Source organism: Typopeltis vanoorti, chromosome 14 (genome assembly GCF_054136105.1).
Source record: "Typopeltis vanoorti isolate ZY-2024b chromosome 14, IOZ_Tvanoo_1.0, whole genome shotgun sequence".
In the NCBI taxonomy this organism is placed as follows: Eukaryota; Metazoa; Arthropoda; class Arachnida; order Uropygi; family Thelyphonidae; genus Typopeltis; species Typopeltis vanoorti.
Window position 1 is genome coordinate 18,705,873 of NC_143562.1, and position 14,314 is coordinate 18,720,186.

The 14,314-nt window shown below is 34.7% G+C and overlaps 1 protein-coding gene across 5 annotated transcripts in view; it reads left to right on the forward strand.

The window, feature by feature from the left end:
• Window positions 1-14,314, forward strand: part of slo (calcium-activated potassium channel slo) — an 880,402-nt gene that overhangs the window by 263,306 nt on the left and 602,782 nt on the right. The window lies entirely within an intron of this gene.

Here is a 14,314-nt window from a genome sequence, read left to right on the forward strand (position 1 = left end):
TTGTCATTATCCAATGTGACTACTTCACTACTTGTGCAAATATGGCCCTGAATTTCAGGTCCTTGTCCACTACCACACCCAGATCGTTCATCACTTCTTCTTCATCTATGATCTCTTGTGCTTTTAAGCATCGAGATTTTGCCAAAGAGATTTCCATGTCGTCCTGTCCAAGGCTTGTTCTTTTGCTTCTTTCCAGTTAATTCCCTTCTTTTCCAATTTTTCTTTAATTTCCTTTTGCCAACCTTTCCTCGGCCTGCCTATGTTTCTTTTTCCTATTTTCTGGCTTTCATATACAGTTTTTGCTATTCTTCCTTCTTCCATTCGATTAAGATGTCCAAACCACCTCATTTGGGCTTATGTTATGAATTGGTTCAGAAGTGCAACTTGAAAGCTGTCTCTTATAGTTTGATTTCTTATTCGGTCTAGTCTTGTTTTTTGTGCCACTTTCCTAAGATATTTCATTTCAGTTGTTTGTAGTTTATTTGTGTTTCCTGTTGTTAAACACCAAGACTCAACCGTATGTTAATGTTGGTACAAACACTGAATGGTACACTGCCATTTGGTATTCTGGGTAACTTCATTCTTATCTAGGAGTGAGCCTTTCATTGCATAGAATAGCTTTGTTTTCCCAGTTATCCTGTTGTTAATTTCTGTCTCTACCATCTTCTTGTATATATGATTCCAAGTATTTAAAGGAGTGAACTTGTTCCAGTTGATGGTTCTCTATTTTTATTATGTTTTGATTGGTTTCTAGATATGATCATTGTTTTAGTTTTATTTATATTTATGGTCATATTCCTTTTCTTTGTTTCTTCATACCAAATGTTGATGTTGTACTGAAAATCTTCAGCTGTATTTGCTAGAATCTTTACATCATCCACAAAATCCATGTGTGAAATCCTGGTTTCTTTCAGTTTCCTGTATCCTAGGTGGAACTTGTTTTTGTTTGGCATGCCTTTAAAATCTCATCCATTACTATAATGGAAAGAAGAGATCTATTACTATTACTTTTTGTAGAGGCTTTGTATGGCTGCTATTAAGTTATCTTGTATCTTGTTTTTCTTTAATGTTTGCTATATTAAGTGTCTGGGAACTCAGTCAAAGGCCTTTTCGAAATCTATAAAACATGCGTGTAGTTCTTTTCCATATTCCAGTGTTTTCTTCGATATTTGTCTAAGACTAAAGATAAGATCCTGTGTGTGTGCTTCTATTTTTTTTGGAAGCCATATTGCATTTCGTCCAGTGTATCCTCTATTTCAATGTTTCTCAAACTTCAGATATCCGCGGACCCCTTCTTAAATTTTCATTATTACGAAGAACCCCCTAATTAATTAATTAAGAAATAAATAAATTAATTAAAATAAATAAATAAATTATTTAAAATGAATAAATTAATTAAATTTAATAAATTAATTTAAAATATTAAAAAATTAAATATCTATTTTGTTTGAATTTATATATTCATGTAAACAAGAAATATGATTTATTTTTAATAGAACAAACTTTATAAAGAATAAAGATACTATAAAGTTTTACTTACTTGAAATAATTTATCCTCAATGAGAGGAGTGAAATTGCTTATGGTGAGATAAAATTTCAGCAAAATTTGGCTCTATAGTTGTTAATTTCAATCTCAGATGTGGTTCGACATCTATAATGTGATTCCTCTTCTTCGTCTTATTATCTACAAGGGCCGAAAATCCAACTTCGCACAGATATGAACTTGGAAATAGAAAAATGAACTTTAGAGCTTTATCTGTTAATTCAGGAAATTCGTTCTGTATTTTTAGCCAAAATGATGATAACGTATTCTTGCTGTATTTATTTTTTAGGAAACCATCAGAAGCTAGTTTAAAAGTTGTTCTTATTCTATTGACGATTGACCCTTTGGCATAAATTTGTTTTTATTCAAAGGGTATCTTATCCACTCAATATTAATGTCCAATTCAGGGAAATACTTTTCTAGATTCATTTGTAAGCTTTTTAAATGCTGCATGATAGTGATTTTCACATCATCATCAATTTGTTCATTTGAAAACTTGCGAACAATTCATGAAGTGATGGAAATGGGTCAAATTCTGCATTACCAACCCGCTTTTGACATAACTTCGTTTTTGCCAACATGGTGTTCACTTTATCTTGGACATGAAATATAGAAATTTCCTTGCCTTGTAAAGATAAATTAACACTATTTAATATAGTAAATATATCTGCCAGGTATGCTACTTGAATGAGCCATTTCCAATTATGTAAATGCTTTTTTTAATTCAAACTTTTCATCAAGAAACACTTGTAGTTCATTCCGAAGTTCAAATAAATGAGTAAGGACTTTTCCACAAGAAAGTCAATGAACATCAGTATGGAAAAGAAAAATCCTTGAAACAAGTCCTTCTTTTAGATCTGACCACTGATTTCGCTCTGTCCGTGCTTAGTCCAACACAACTTTTCCAATCAAGCTTGTTTTGATGCATAAAGGTATTTATACTGTTGAATATTTCTTCTCCTGTTGTATGTTCTGGCAAGGGTTGGCAAATATAAAAGGTCATCATGAATGTTTTGATTTTTTTCGTACTTAACGAACACTAGAAGATTTACAAAATTTGTAATGTCGGTGGAATCATCTACCTGCAACGCATAATAACGACTCTTACGTATATCAGATAACAATGTTTGTCTTATATTTTCAGCCATTTCAGTGATTCTTCGATGAATGGTACTATTTTTTTTTTGAAAGGCAAATCCAATCAAAAGATCTTTTTGCATTATTTCCGATCATAATTTCCGCTATTATTTTTGCTGCAGGCTTGACCAAAGTTTCACCAATTGTTTCTGCTGCACCACTTTTTTCTGCTAATAGTGACACATGATATGAAGCTTCTAAAGCCTTCGTGTTTTCACCATATGACATGATCGACATCACTTTTTGAGATTCTTTTAAATTTTTTAGTTTATTTTGAAAATATTCGACAGGTTTGTCCTTGCATTCATTATGTTTCGATTCAAAATGGTGATTTAAATTACATGGTTTCATGCCTTCATTTTTTTTAAAGTTTCACCACAAATTACACATAACGGAATAGGTTCCTCTTCATTTCTCGTCGATGAAAATCCACATTTTAAGTAATTTATATCGTACTTATGAAGTTTTCTCATCTTCTTCCTAGTTGGTTCTTTAGAGATGTCAGACGACACACACTTATCAATTTCACTTAAATATAGGGATTATTACTGCTACTTCCCAGTCTTTGGGAACAATTTTCTTTTTTTCCATATGACAGTGAATAGATGTAAAAGAAATTTTATGGCTTTCGTTCCTAAATTCTTTATTATTTCTGGTGTTATTTGGTCATGGCTTGCTGATTTGCCCAGTTTTATTTTATTTATTGCTGCTAACAGTTCATTTGCATGAATTTCTTCATTTTGATCTTCTATTTTGCTTGTATGTCTTGTTCTTAGAGTTCTATTTTTACCATGCCCTGCATCTTCCAATAATTTTTGTTATGTTGTAAAAAGCTAGACTTATTAATCCCCTTACGTTCTTCAAAACATGCAAGAACTACAACATCATTCCTAAGTTTCTAATTATGAAAGAACAGTTCCACTCAAGAAGGGCTAAACAAATATATTTCAGAACATCCTTGCCACTCTTATGTGAGAGAATGCAACATGTTAGATTTGAATTAAGTAAAGTAGATATGACGTGCTATCAAATATACGAAGACATCTCCAACAACACAGACCAAAACCTATGGTCACTTTTAGACAAAATGATAAATAATAGTTTTAACGTTTTATCTAAACCGGAAGTTAGTATACTAAATAAAATAAAATAAAAAGAAAGGGTTCAATTTTGCTATTATCCCAGACCACATTCCTAAAGTGGACATCATATGTAACATTGAAAAGACAGTTTCGTCATTACCAGAATCCATAGCAAATGATCTCGGACTGAAAATCACCATCATTCTCTCATCTTCAAAAGCTCCAAACCAAAATATCACGCCTTTAGAAAAAAAAAATGTTTAGTTTGAAGAAAAATAGGGAAATTATCATCTTAAAAGCAGATAAAGGTAACTCTAGTTCATATTAAACGATATTTTTTCTTGACCACAGAAGCTATATTTTTTATGGAAGAAAACCATTTACCAGCAATGACTGGCTTGGCAATGGGCAGTCCCCTCTCACCAGTTTGTGCCGATCTTTTCATGGAAGATCTTGAAAGTAGAATTTTATCTCAAGTAGACCCATCCCAAACCCACAATATGGTGGAGATATGTGGATGACATCTTCATTGTGTGGAACCAAAAAAAGATGACTTATTTGAATTACTAAATAAGATCAACTCCTTTCACCATTCAATCAAATTCACTCTGGACCTTGAAAAAGAAAAACAACTACCATTTCTGGATATCCTAATTAAGAAGCAAGCTAATGGTTGTTTAAACCTCTCAGTTTATAGAAAACCCATGAACACAGGACGTTATTTACACTTCAGCTCCTCCCACCACATTTCTCAAAAACTCAGCATTGTACATATGCTAAAGAAGAGAACTGTCCGGATTACAACAAAAAGATCTCCAAGACGAATTGACACTGATATCCAACAACTACATTTTGAATGGCTACCCCCGGAGACTTGTTAACAAGATTCTGTTCTCTGATCCCACAAAGACAACAAAAGACACTCAATATATTACCACAATCGTCATTAAATACGTATGGACAGCCTCTAACAAGGTTGCTAAACTCCTCAAACCACATAGAATAAGAGTGACCTTTAAACCTAAAGATACAATTTGAAAATGCTTAAGATCCCCAAAAGACTTCCATCCTTTCTGTAAATATGCTGGAGCTTACAATATCCCATGCTTGTGAGGTTTAAGTTACATCAGCCAAACTTCAAGAAGCCTTGAGATAAGACAGAGAGAACACATTGGATATGTCAAAAACAACAGACAAGATATATCGGACTTATCTTCCCATTTCTCCACAACAACCATATCATTGAGTGGGATAAAAGCTGTATTCCTTACATAGAAGAGGAATTAACGCTCTCATATTTTTAAAGAAGCCACAACAGTCGCCCGTTCTGTAGAAAATCTTAATAGGAACCAAGGTTTAATCTTATCTGAGATCTCGAAGACCCTAATTAGATCTCTAAACACACAAGAAATGAACTTTAGTACCAACTATAAAACGTTCCTAAACAACAACAAGTAAAATCATGTACACGTCACATGTGTATTGCACACGTTCAGTGTTGTTTTGTAATTTATAATTAGAATTCTGTTAATGTCTAGTCTGTAACATGTTTTGTTAGCTTTAGTTCCTATCATCAGTCCTGTACCATGAAGATGCCAACAGCTTAAGTTGGTGAAACTAGTTGGTATTAAAATATTTTTTTCTCAGATACTTGATCAACATTTCCCAAATAGTCAATTTACATGGTAAATCTAGTTGTTTTAACACCAGAGATTATATGAAAAAGATCACGGACTTACACTCTGACACATCTAACTATCGGGCATTAGATTCAGACCCAACAGGAAAAAATCACAATGAAACAAACAACTTGTTACATATATATTTTTGAAAATTATGGAGACAACTATCATGTTTTAGTAAAACTTTAGTTTAATATAACTAAACTCTACATTCGACGTTTCGACTTTTATATCAAGGTCATCTTATGGAGCATATGCACTATATACAGAGAACAAGCTACACTACAATCTATCTGGTTTGTTATAGTTACTGACCAACCGTTACAACAATTGTTGGCCTGACCTCTGATGAAAAAAAAAAAAAAAATGGAATATACATCAACACTAGAGTCCTATTCTTAATATTATCTGTTGGGTGTAGAATTACATTGGCACAACATCAAGTCTATGTATATGTGTATATATATATATATATATATATATATATATATATATATATATATATATATATATATATATATATTTATTTACAATATGATTATATATGTACATTCCAACCAGTTGGTGTGGAATGGTTTCTAATACTAGCTGGAAATTGGCTAGAATCCTGACTTATGCTGGATCTTATGTATTAGGTAGGCTGAATGTGGGCCATCCAAATTCTTGGAATATTCATGCCACCATTGTTGTTGATATTTGGGTGGTTTATCAGAATTTCGCAGGCTTCCTTAATTTTCCTTTCGTACAGGTTTTTGTATGGTGTAGAGAGCGGGTGTTTTTCCAGTTGATTTGGTGTAAGGTGTTGATCGCGTGATCTGAGAGGCCTACTTCACCAAAATGGTTATATTTAATGTGTCTTATGTATTCTTTCTTATGTATAGGGATTGTACGTCCTGTTTCACCAATGTATGGTAAGTTACAGGTGCAGTGGATACAATAGACTCCAGGATGTGCCAAGGGGAGGTGAGGATCCTTAGAGGAGTTGAATATGGTTTGAAGTTTAGTAGGTGGCTTAAAGGTGGCATTGAGGTTATAATGTTGTAGGATTCTGTTGATTTTTTCCAATAAACCCTTTAATGTATGGGATGGCTATGGTTTTACTGTAATCTAGATTCATTTTTGTTGATGTTCTATGGAGTATTTTATTGATAGTATTTTTGTTATAGCCATTATTTATGAATGTGTCGCTGATGATTTTTAGTTATTGCTTCAGGGCTTGCTGGTTGGAGCAAATTGTTATGGCACTGTTTTTAAGGGTGTTAATGTCTCCATATTTTTGTGATGGGTGGTGGTATAATTGGCATGTATGTTTTGACCCGTGTGTGTTGGTTTTCGGTAGACCATGAAGGATAGACTGCCTGAGGGGAGACGTGTGACTAGTGTGTCTAGGAACAGGAGCGAGTTCTGATTTTCAATTTCGATGGTAAATTGTATGCGTTCATGTTGTTTGTTCAGGTGGCTAAGGAATGTGTTTAGTGTTTGTCGCCCATGCAGCCAGATAAGCAAACACATCGTCAACGTATCTAAGCCATATTGTAGGTTTTAGAGTGGCGGAATCAAGAGCCCTTTGCTCAAAAGTTTCCATGTAAAAGTTAGCGATTGGGGGGGGGGGGAGGGAATAGTGGGGAGCCCATAGCTGTACCTTCTTTTTGTAGATAAAATTTGTTTTGCCACACGATATAACCGAACTGTAGCACGTGGGCAAAGAGAGCCGTAATGTCGGGGGGAAATTTGTTGTGTAGTAAGAGAATTGTCTCATTGATGGGGGCATTTGTGAAAAGGGCAGAGACATCAAAATTGACTAATAAGTCGTCTTTGTCGAGTGTTATGTTTTTAATTTTGTTTATAAAGTGTTGTGTGTTTTTTATATAGGAGGGGGAATGACCTACCAACTCCTTGAGTGTCGACGCAAATTTCTTGGCTAAGTGGTAACTAGGGCTATTTATTCCTTCCACAATAGGTCAGAGCAGCACATTTTGTTTGTGTATTTTCGAGGCACCATATATTCTGGCGGAGCAGGCATAGTGGTGTATGAGTTTTTTAACCGTGTCTGGTGGCCAAGTAGTGATGGACTTAAGTAGTTTCTCTGTTGTGTTTTTTATCCTGTTTGTTGGGTTATAGTTTACTAGCTTGTAGGTGTTGTTATCGGCTACTAGTTGATTCATCTGAATTATGTATGTTGAGCTGTCAAGGACGACAGTGGCATTGCCTTTATCCGATTTCGTTATTATTATGTCTTGGTTGGCTTTTAATGACTTTATTGTTGCTAGTTCCGTTTTTGTGAGATTGTTATGTATGGTTTTCTTATTGTTCAGGACATTACTAGTTTCTAATCGTATTTTATCAGCTATATTCTTGGGTAGAAACCTGATGCCTCTTTCTATGTGGTAAATGAAGTCCAATTTGTTTACCTTTTTAAGTGCTATTGTATAGTTAAGACCTTTATTCAGTAGCGCAAGTTCACTGCTGTTTGAGGTGTGGCTTGATAGCTTGATCACATGGTTCTTGCTTGGTGGTGGTTAGTCGCTCCATGTCTCCCTAGTTTGCTGTTCATTGTTGGAGGTGTTTACCCGAGAGGAGATCTCCTGATTGGTTTTGGATTCTTGTGATAGGCAGCCGTATTTCGCCGTTGTTTCAAACTGTGAAATTTGGCCTTGAGTTTTTCTTTATTATTTTCCAGGATATATTTGGCCGAATTGTCAGTCATTCTTTCTAGTATTTGTAGAATATCTGGATTTATATAGCTCGATAGTTCAGATTGCAATTTTGAAACTGAATTTTGAGTTGTTGCTAGGTTTTGGCGGCAAATTGTTATGGCCCTTAAAAACAGGGCCATAACAATTTGCTCTAACCAGCAAGCCATAAAGCAAGAACTAAAAATTCAGTGACACATTCATAAATAATTTCTATAACAAAAATGCTATCAATAAAATACTCCATAGAACATCAACAAAAAAGAATCTAGATTAGAGTAAAACCATAGCCATCCCATACATTAAAGGGTTATCGGAAAAAATCAACTGAATCCTACAACATTATAACCTCAATGCCACCTTTAAGCCTCCTACTAAACTTCAAACCATACTCAACTCTTCTAAGGATCCTCACCTCCCCTAGGCACATCCTGGAGTCTATTGCATCCACTGCACCTGTAACTTACCATACATTGGTGAAACAGGATGTCCAATCCCTATACATAAGAATGAACACATAAGACACATTAAATATAACCATTTTGGTGAAGCAGGCCGCTCAGATCACATGCTCAACACCTTACATGAAATCGACTGGAAAAACACCCGCTCTCTACACCATACAAAAACCTGGTACGAAAGGAAATTTAAGGAAGCCTGTGAAATTCTGATAAACCACTCAAATATCAACAACAATGGTGGCATGAACATTCCAAGAATTTGGATGGCCCACATTCAGCCTACCTAATACATAAGATCCAGCATAAGTCAGGACTCTAGCCAACTTCTAGCTAGCATTAGAAACCATTCCACACCAACTGGTTGAAATGGACATATATAATCATATTGTGTGTATATATATATATATATATATATATATATATATTCCTGAGCTTTTACTCGGTTGTAATGGTACATTTGAAAGAATAAATATTTAATGACTTTAAACCGAGATAAAATATTAAGTTTTAATGAGAACGATACAACTAGTTTCAGCCTTTTACAGCCTTCTTCAGGTATCCACTAATATAGAACATAATAATAAAAATCGAAGTTACAAAAAACTGAGAATTACTGGCAAAAAATGCAACACATAATTGACAAAAAACGTGGTATTTTTCAAGTTGTTCTGTCTAACGCGATATTATTCGTTGCATGCGTGCTTGCGAGTTCTCATGAACACCAGTATTGAACAACTGCAGCATTGCTATCAGGGATGTTGTAACTCAAATTGCTGTTCAAATGTTCAGGATTAAGGAAGATTTCCCTGGATTCCCTGATTTTCCTCTCAAACTCATCACTGCAACGAAAAATGTTTTCAGATTTATCCCAGCAAAGTGAGTGACTCTGTAGATCATCATGAAGATTGTTTGGGAAAAGAACATGACTGCATAGTTTGCCGCTGTTTAATGTGGCTTGATAGGTTGATGACATGGTTCTTGCTTGGCGGTGGTTAGTCGCTCCATGTCTCCCTAGTTTGCTGTTCATTGTTGGAGGTGTTTACCCGAGTGGAGATCTCCTGATTGGTTTTGGATTCATAAGAGAGCCATCTTGTATAAAAGATCACATGCAGATGCATGTGATCTGTTATTGGAGATGTCTCTCTTATGCTCTTCTATACGAAGTTTAATAGATTTGTTTGTCTGTGCAAAATAAAGAATATTACAATCGCACCATAACTTACATACACCTGGATATTTCAGGTTGTGATGAATAGGCTTTGGATGGCTTATGAGAGAACGGACTTTATGGAGTGTAGTGAAAAACATCCTGATGTTATATTTTTTAAGGACTTTAGCCAATTTATTGGAGACTGAACTAATGTAAGGTATTGAGATGCTACCTTTAAAATCAGTAGTTTCCGTGGTACACTGCATAGGAGATTCCAGAAGAAATTTCTTAATCGTTTTTTCAGAATATCCATTTTGTTTAAAGATAAGCGAAAGGTGATTAATTTCTTTTTGGAGCTCATCTGGTGTATATATTTAAATAGATTGTAGTGTAGCTTGTTCTCTGTATATAGTGCATATGCTCCAGAAGATGACCTTAATATAAAAGTCGAAACATCGAATGTAGAGTTTAGTTATATTTAACTAAAGTTTTACTAAAACACGGTAGTTGTCTCCATAATTTTCAAAAATGTACTCGGATCACCGTTCAAGCCTAAAAGAAAGGTAAAGAACTTATTACATAATGTGGACAGCTGTCCTACAGACCTAAAACAAAGATTAAAGTCATTATATTCACTAACGCCACGACTATATGGCTCTCCCAAAGTACACAAAAATGGAATACCTCTACACCCTATACTGGATGGAATTAATTCTCCCACATATTTATTATCGAAACACTTTGCCAGTCTCCTAAAGGCACACATCCGTAATTCTGATACTTACTTAAAAAATTCACATTTCGTTGATAAATTGAAGAACATCTCGATCTCCGAAACAGACATTCTTGCAAGCCTGGATGTAATATCCTTATTTATCAGAGTTCCAGTAGAAGAAGTAATCAGTATTTTGAGCACCCTTTTCCCTCAAGATATTGCTTTTCTTTTCCATCATTGCCTAAAATCTAATTTTTTCTTATGGAATGAAACGATTTACGAACAATTAACAGGCCTCGCATTGGGCAGCCCCCCTCCCCCGTGCAGATCTCTTTATGGAAAAACTGAAAAATGACATTCTGTCTCAATTAGCCCCTAAACTCACAATGTGGTGGAGGTACATGGATGACATCTTTATCGTATGGAAAAACACAGAAAAAGATCTTTTTGATTTTCTAACCAAGATTAACTTCTTCCATCACAAAATAAAGTTCACCTTGGAACTTGAGAAGGACAAACAATTGTCATTCCTGGATACCTTAATTAAAAAAGAAATGGATGAACATATTATCAGCCTTGCAGTCTATCGCAAACCAACCAACACAGGTTGAAATTTACACTTCACATCTTCGCACCACATTTCTCAAAAACTGAGCATTATGCACATGCTCAAAAATAGGTTTTCCAAAAAAACTGATCCATAAGATACTTTTCTGCAACCCCCACAACAACAACAATCTGAGGAAACATGTTACAAATCCACCATTGCCATTCCTTATACTGGGACAGTTTATATAAAGATTACTACACTCCTCAAGTCACATGAAATACAAGTGGCTTTTAAATCTTTAAAGACTATCCGCCACTTTTTAAGATCTCCGAAAGACAGTTATGCCTTCTTCAAATGTGCTGGTGTCTATAACATTTCTTCATTTCTTGTTCATGTGGATTAAATTACATTGGTCAGACCTCAAGAAGTTTGGAAATAAGAAAAAGAGAACATTGGAGATGTAAACAACAACAACAGAGAAGGCAACTCTGGATTAGCCCTTCATTTCTCGAGAACAAACCATACCATCAAATGGGACAAAAGCTCCATGCCCTATTTAGAAGATTTCCACTCCCGAAACATAAAAGAAGCTATAGCAGTCATCTGTTCTAAATGCAACTTCAATAGAAATCAAGGTTTAATTCTAGCTGATATTTGGAAGACCCTCATAAGATCATTAAGCACACCAGAGTTAAATTTCGTTGCTAATTACAGAACGTTCCTGCATAACAACAGTTGATATCACACACATTCCATGCATTTGATGTACACGTTCTTCTGTATTTGTAAAAAAATACAATTGTATTCAGTTCATTCCTTCACGAACAGTTTAAGTTATTTTGTATCTCTTCTATACACCCTGACAAAGCCAGTCAGTTAAGTTGGCAAAATTTGTTGGTGTTTTTTACTTAGTATCAATTATTAAAGATTGGTTGATTGGTAGAGCTTCTGCTACTAATGGCTCACAAAAAGTTAAGCAAGTTAGTAGTTGCATTCATTAGAAGGTCTAAAATAATATAGAGTTGTTATGAAACTATGCTGTATAGACTCAAGCAAAACCATATGTTTCACAGGAAACACAGTATCTACTAAAAACTATTGTCCAATTTTTCAATTACATGACCGGTGGACTCAACTTACACAAAGTTTCAACCAAGGGTTGAAACTTTGTGTGAGTTGAGCCCAAAAGTAATGAGAAGTTCCATCGGAACGATAAACGACACCCATCGTGAATGTGTTAAAACTAAAAAATATATAGTGAATGTTGTTATGACAGTTTCAGATGTTATAGAATTCGGTTGAAGAGAATTAGCATTTCCACTCAACAATTGTCGGTTGCCTTTGTCTTTGGGTCGCACGATCTAATACTGCACCAATCATATGCATATCTTCATAGCTACTCTCTCGTGTAAAACAAAATTTAACTTGTACATATTGTAACAATTAAAAAATCAAAGCTGAATAATTTATAAGCATATAAAAGGATATCACCTGTAAATCGTCGATGTGCCAGCAAAATTCTCGGATGTGCCACCTCTGGTACGCATGCCATAGGTTCGCCATCTAGATTATATATCTCTTCCACAATTGTTTTTCTTTTTAATTTCTTTTTTTAATTCTTCAGTCCACCAGGGTGTTTTATGTTTCTTCTGTTTATTATTTAATGATACACCACAAATTTCTTTGCTTGTTTCTAGAAGAAGTGTTTTGAACTTGTACCATAGGCTTTCTACATCTTGGTCTTCATATATCTCTTTTTCTACTTCTTTCATCTTCTCTTCTATAAACAGCCTTTTATACTCAAAGGCTGTTTCTTCTTTCTTTAGTTTGTAGTTCTTTATCTTAACATTTATTCCCTTCCTACTTTTTCTACATTTTTCAACTATTATTTTAACTATTCTAACTATTATTTTATGGATCGTTTCCAATAATAATAAGTAGTGGTCATTACCTATTTCAGGACCTCTATAGACTCTTGCATTTTTTGTATACTTCCAGTACGATCTGCTTATGGTGGCACAGTCAATTATAGATTTTCATTCTACTGGGCTCTTCACTGGTAAACTTATGGATTTCTTTATGCTTGAACATGGTATTAGCTATTACTAAATTATTTATAAGACATAGATTTATTATTCTTTCTCCATTATTATTCAAGGTTATTTCTCCTTGTGATTGATCCCAATACTTGTTTTGTTTCCTCATCTACTTGATTCCCTACCCAGCCATTAAGGTCTCCAAGTAGCATAATATGCCCTTGAACTACAATTGTTTTTTGTAATGATTCGAAGAATGCATCTTTAATTTCTTTATTAGCATTGTCATTTGGGCCATATGCAACAATTTCAGTGAATACTTGGTTATCTAATTTAAAATATATAATGATTGTCAACAACCTTTCATTTATTATTCATATATATTCTCAAAGAATATATTTAGTAATATATTCTTTGAGATCTGGTTTAATTATGCATGCTACCACTTGTTTTCCCCATTCTCTTGGGTTTACCCCTGAATAGAAAAGTATATATATCCATCTTTCATTTTCTGGCAACCTTGACCTTTCTTTTTTGTTTCTGCGACTGCTAGCAGATCCAATCTTGATTTTTTAAATTCATCTATTAATTCATTTTCTTTTCCATGTAAACTTTTAATATTCCATGTTCCGTATCTCATGTACCCTTTTCCTTGCTTTGTCATTAACCATTTAGGCAGTTCAGTTATCTCTTTGTTATTTCTTTTAATGGGCAAAATTTTAAGGTGTGCAGGGGATTAGCCTTCAGCACCTGAGTCTGGTGGTGGGGCTTCCACCTTCAAGGACCCTAGACCGGCCTATGAGAGAAGTGCTATGTTGGTCCGCAGGAGATATTTTATTTTCCTCTTACCCTTCACAGTAAACGATGATGAACATTCGCTGTCCACCACCAGGGTACATGCCCAATGGGGGGTTACAGGTGTCCCCACACAGGTTCATCACTTCTACCTCCTTTAAAGTTTCCCCACCAAGTGTATACTTTGCATCCCATCGTTGCTTACCAAATTTCAAAACCTTACACTTTGCAACATTGAATTGACAGTTCCACTTACCTGTGCATTCATACAATCTGTTCAAGTCCTCCTGTAAGGTCATAACATCTGCTTGACTCTGCATTCCTCTTCCCAATTTTGCATCATTGAACAACATCATTGAATTATACAAATTGAACAACAATGGTCCCAAAACTGACCTCTGCAGTACACCACTAGTGATCTTTCTCCTTTGGGCTACTGCACCCTCATATACTACTTTCTGATACCTATC